Source organism: Dysidea avara, chromosome 4 (assembly GCF_963678975.1).
Source record: "Dysidea avara chromosome 4, odDysAvar1.4, whole genome shotgun sequence".
In the NCBI taxonomy this organism is placed as follows: domain Eukaryota; kingdom Metazoa; phylum Porifera; class Demospongiae; order Dictyoceratida; family Dysideidae; genus Dysidea; species Dysidea avara.
In genome coordinates this window covers 8,237,412-8,243,411 of record NC_089275.1, presented here as the reverse complement: position 1 = coordinate 8,243,411, position 6,000 = coordinate 8,237,412, and the positions used below count along the sequence as shown (strand labels likewise).

General features: G+C 40.1%; 1 long non-coding RNA gene across 1 annotated transcript; it reads left to right on the top strand.

The window, feature by feature from the left end:
- The first annotated feature begins 1,301 nt into the window (after nucleotides 1-1,301).
- LOC136254459 (uncharacterized) lies at nucleotides 1,302-2,095 on the top strand. The gene is made up of 4 exons (XR_010700502.1): nucleotides 1,302-1,608; nucleotides 1,664-1,735; nucleotides 1,789-1,850; nucleotides 1,908-2,095. It is a non-coding gene; the product is annotated as an uncharacterized lncRNA (long non-coding RNA).
- Nucleotides 2,096-6,000: the final 3,905 nt, after the last annotated feature.

The window sequence follows — 6,000 nt, the reverse complement described above, 5'->3', positions numbered from 1 at the left end:
AATATTAATAATTATTGTGATATTCCTGTAGTCTGCTTTATTTTAAATCTCTGTACCATGTTATTATAAAAAAAAGTGCCCAGCTAGTTATTAATATAATAACTACGGTTATAGACAAAAGTGTAACTGTTGTATCTTTGTCTCATCTCTCTTGGGTGTGATGCATGTGACTGGCCTAGCCCAAGCCCAAGACAACATGTGGCCATATATACCCCTTAGCTTTGTGTGCTAATAGTATTGGCAAGAATAAATAATAATTTACTGTAGGTATTGGCAGTGTTGGGAGTAACGCGTTACTTATGTAACGCGTTATGTAATATTATTACTTTTGTGGTATCTAAGTAATATAACGAAATACGCTATAAAAACAGGTAATATAACTCAAGTTACTTTGCTTACAAATGTAACGCATTACCTAAGTAATATAGTTACTGTAACGAGTCTAATATTACGTAATATTATTACTACAAGTAACGAAGTTACTAATCTCGTTAGTAATCCACTGAGTAACGTCAAGCCACAACGAAGTAATGAAGCCTACTGAATGAAGCTTATTCACCAGCTCCTTACTTATAACCAAGATTTGCACATTGTACAACAACACAATCATGTCACGTGATAAGGTGATAGTTTCACACGTGACAGCTTAAGGCTGTGGACACAAAATAATATAATATGTAATATTATTATAGTTACTTTATTTTATGGGTAATATGTAACTGTAACTAAATAGTTCAGTTGCAAGTAATATGTAATATGTAACTAGTTACTTTTAAAAAGTAACTTGCCCAACTCTGGGTATTGGTATGAATTTTACTTGTGTATACCATGTCCTGTGTACAATATCCTCTTATATAGCTGCATGTGGGTCTCAAGAATGCCAAATGATGACACAGGCAATTTTAACTCTTAGGAAGGACGCTGGTGAGCTGTGAAGTCAGACAGCGGCGGAGCAAGTAGTTGATATGAGGGGGGGCTGGGCTGACCCACACTTATTTCTATAGTTTGGTAAGGTGAGACCAAAAAAAAAAAAAAGGTCACAACCAACTGACAAGAGCTTTCCACCTCACCAGCTACCATTTCTACCTGATAAACTACATAAAAACCCTTACATAGCTCGCTACACACTGACTACTTTATTAGAGTGACTGCTCTATTAGAGTATCTCGATCTTTATCACGGTTTTCAGCCCCACTCCAAGATCATTCTGAGGGGGGGGCTTAGCCCCCCTCAGCAGACCGAGGGGGGGCTTCAGCCCCCTAGCTCCCCCCTTTCCGCCGCCTATGAAGTCAGATGACCGACATGAAATTGCAGTAAGGGAAAGTCCATGCAGTGAACCATTACCAATCAGTGTTACACAAGTTTTAAAATTTACAACAACTTCATAAATATTATATGTTTTTTGACTGTTATATTCAATTACTTGCTAACGATTTACTCAAGATGAGAAAGAAAGCTAATGACTATTTTCTTAAGTTGTAATTTTGTCTTATATCTCTAATTCTGTTCACAGAGCAGATGCTGGAACATTGAATAAAGCATTGAAGGAAAGTGGATATTGTCTACTCCTTTGTAAACTCTGTATGATGTACCTGCTTGGGTAATTCAGTAAGTTATTTGTGCTGCACTGACCCTGTGATTCTAGCAATCTTGAATTTTCAAGGTGCGCAAGGGCTGAATATCACAGCGTGGTACGTGGTGCACTTCAAGAGCAGTTAGTTTGAGAGATACCGATGTGAGTAGAGTTATACTGTATGGTTTTGCTAATTTTTATCTGATGCACTACAGCAGTCCCATCAATGACTCCATGCACAAGTTCAATGCACCTACTCACCTTGAAACTGGCGTTGGTAAGTATATTTACAACATGCGAAGTATGAACATTAATGTTAAGTTACTATTTGCAGATGAAGAAATGACGTGATTGTTCTCAGTATGAAGAAAGCAAGGATTGTGGGTCCTTGCTACACAGCTCAGTGATGATCAGGCAGAACAGTTATAACTGAAGACTCATTGAGTATGAGGTTGTTTTACCTTCTTTTTTTTTTCAGTTTCATTATTGTACAACTGTGCTTTGTTTTGGCTCACGTGAAATAGCAACAATAAATCGAAAGCGACGTCATTAATTAAAAGGGTATTTCGGAAGGGATATGGGCTGTTTTGAGGGCAAGGTGTGGGTCTAGCAGAAGCGTATACAGCCGTATAGAGGATAGAATGCAGCCGTATTGAGGTATGTGTGACTCTGTGTGGGTCTATAATACGATTATACTCGTGACATATAGAGGTTCCAGGGGCGTAGGGAGGGGGGGGGTTCCGGGGGTTCAGGAACCCCCCCTGTAAAATTTAGACTTCTGCAAGCAGGATCCTAACACACCATTTAGGCCCCTATTTGGTGATTATTAGTTTCTCATCCACCGCCCGCATCCTTCTTAAGCTACCGCATGGTAAGCCATTATTTACTCTGCGCATGCTCAGAAGAACACGTGATACCAAACTGTTTTAATTTTTGTTGATGAACGCTACAATGCGCTATATATCACCAGGAGAACTGTTGTTTTCCTTAGCAAATTGCTGCAGTGCCAGTTGCAATCGTGCTCTATCGACTTCATCAAAGAAGGCTTTCAGTTGACTGTCGAAAAGCAGTTGGCGATCACGAAAAGTAGAATCAGCTGGTGAAGGAAATGTTTGTAGTAAGAAAGAAAGACAATTTGGACAAGGTCTGTACATCAGTGTATTAATATTATAAAATAATGGCATAATGGTAATACCCTCCCGCCCGCATCATAATAATTAGAAAGGCTGGATGAGAAACTAATAATCACCGAATAGGGACCTTAGTGTGGCAGGACAAAATGAGTGAGCAATATAGTGTAATGGCACAGCACAACAATTGATAAAACTTACATTCATCTCTCAGGGAAGGATTTACAGAGGTAACATGAGCCCTCTTCAAAACTTGTTAAAAAGATCGATATACTCTAATAGAGCAGTCAGGTATATACTCTAATAGAGCAGTCAGGTATACTCTAATAGAACATGCATGTAAATATCCATGTCCATATGAAATTTTTCAGACATTCCAACATTAAATGCAAAACTTAGCATGACCTTATACTGCTATAGCTTTGGTATGCAGTGTTTAAAGATATAGAGCTCCAGTAATTTATCACTTGTGTTATGCAAATGAATTCATGCTATGCATATTTGTATAGTTATATTGTTTGATCGTCATTTGTATCAGTGGATTCATGGCTCCTATACCACAGTGAGATATAACCATCACTTACAGATTACTAGCTATATGTGTCTCTATGTGTTATGCTGTCTGCTTCCACTAGGTGACTTTATCTAGTACTACAGTACCTTCATCCCAGGGCCACTTAATGCATCAAAATTAATGTACTTTTTGCATAAAATATAGCGATTTGCTGAGTTTTGATTTATTCAAATATTGAAAGTCTCTCAGCGGCTGGGGGCTGCGTCCCCAGACCCCTGCTTCTAGTAACTCAATGCTGGTGCTGGAACCCCCCTTCAAAAAATCCTGGCTACGCCCCTGGGTGCCGTCTAAGTTAAGAGTCCAGATTCGGGACAGACTGATCTATACGTTTGGGTTGACGCTACACGTATGTAATCAGTCTTTGTTTATATACGTAGACGCTGCTATACTGATCAGTCTATGCCTCTCGTTGCGCTGTGTATTTAATTTGTATACTTGTATGTATGTTGTGACCTGTGCTAGGGTCCACAACTAGTCTGGCGTAGCCGACCCGCGCGCGTAACGCGAGGGTCTGGTGACAGCTGCATTCAGTACCTGTGCCAGCCTTACGAAAAACTGGTGCGTCCAATCAGATCGCTTAGTGACCAATTAACAACATTCTATGACGTTATTCCGATTTGGCCACTGACTATGGCGAGCTTCTTATGTCTTTTCCACAACCAGCACAAATGTAAGGGTTTGTAGAGGAAATAGACGTCATTCAAGTGCAAGTACAGTAGCTGTCGCGCTCTGTTACCAGAAATTGTCCAAGTGTTTCGCGCATATTTTCAAATTTAATTGCATTCCATCTGTACAGGTACTGAATGCGGCTGTCACCAGACCCTCGCGCTACGCGTGCAGGTCAGCTACGCCAGACTAGTCCACAACGCGAAAAATCGATATCCTCCAATCAACTACTTAACTATTGTCATGTGTTAGGCTAAGTGTAACTTGAATAACACCAGCGTGGCAGCCAAGTTTGTCACTTTCTTCTGGTAGAAAACGATACAAATGTCTTAAAATCACTTGATTTTTCGTTGCAGCAGTTCATAGGGTTCTTCGTATGCCACAATATTCACTCTCAACATTGTTCAAGTAGTTTATCATCAACTCAAAGTATTGATGGTTTGATTTTATTGGTCAGTTTCCGGTGGCAGCACGATCTGTGCAGCTTTTTGGCGACAGACAAAATGTTTCTTGCTCTGGAGCACAGGACAAGCAGAGCAGCAACTGCGCCGTGGGTCAGCAATTACCAGTACTAGGTAAAGTACTTGCATGCGGAGTATGGTTATAATTGAAGCTTGTTAGCCATCTGGCTGAGCCATCTATATGCTGAAATTCGGCTTGAAATGACACGATTTTGCAAACAAATACCAGAATGGTTGATACATCAGTGAGACAGTCTCCAACAGCAAGGATACTAAGCTTATAAACACCTAACAGTACGGCTATCTCGCCCAGTAAACGCATAGAGCAATCCAATGCATGAAATAGGCACTCACGTGATCAAAATTCAAATAGCGGAAATACCCATGAAATCGCTTTCATTTCTGAATAGGAACCATGCAGTGTGCTCCTTTTGTAAATATTTGTGTTAATTGTTCACTCAGGCGTGGTCTGGGCCAGTGCAGGTGTGTTTTATGCTATGATGGCATCATAGGGAGAGTCTCAGACTGCTGGGCTAATCGAGATGTTGAACCTAATGCACACAAACTGATTTTCACTTGATTCCAAGTAGGGCTGAGCGATACTGCCATTTTAGTATCACGATCGATACTGAAGCCACTATTCACGATACTGAATAGTTCACGATACTTATGAATAAGTCAATCATAGCTGCTGCTACATACTGTATTGCTCAGCATTCCTGCAGGGAGTCCTTATAGGCGATAGTAAACTAGCCACTATCATTCTTGTTTACAGTAACAGTTATTGTAACACATGCTTTGAGGTTATGTTGTGGTGTTCACAACCCTCTGCAGGGGAAACCAGGTGGGTGGACTTTATCACTTACAAGGATTCTTAGCCTAGTACTGCATAACAAATGGGTTTTTAATGACAGCAATGTACAGGCCTGATATCACAATAGTTAATAACAAAATATCGCGATTTTGATACTTGCAAAATATCGTGATATATCGCTAAAACGGTAGTATCGCTCAGCCCTAATTCCAAGTGATTTTAATGTCATTGGAATAGATTATGGTTGTATTTTCCGAGATTTGAATATCGATCACGTGAGTGCCTATTTCATGCATTGGATTGCTCTATGCGTTTACTGGGCGAGATAGCCGTATTGTTAGGTGTTTATAAACTTCGTATCCTTGCTGTTGGAGACTGTCTCACTGATGTATCAACCATTCTGGTATTTGTTTGCAAAAATCGTGTCATTTCAAGCCGAATTTCAGCATATAGATGGCTCAGCCAGATGGCTAACAAGCCTCAATTATAACCATACTCCGCATGCAAGTACTTTACCTAGTACTGGTCATTGCTGACCCACGGCGCAGTTTCTCCTCTGCTTGTCCTGTGCTCCAGAGTAAGAAATATTTTGTCTGTCGCCAAAAAGCTGTACAGATCGTGCTGCCACCGGAAACTGACCAATAAAATCAAACCACCAATACTTTGAGTTGATGATAGACTACTTTAACAATGTTGAGAGTGAATATCGTGGCATACAAAGAACCCTATGGACTGCTGCAACGAAAAATCACACGATTTTAAGACATTTGTATCGTTTCCTA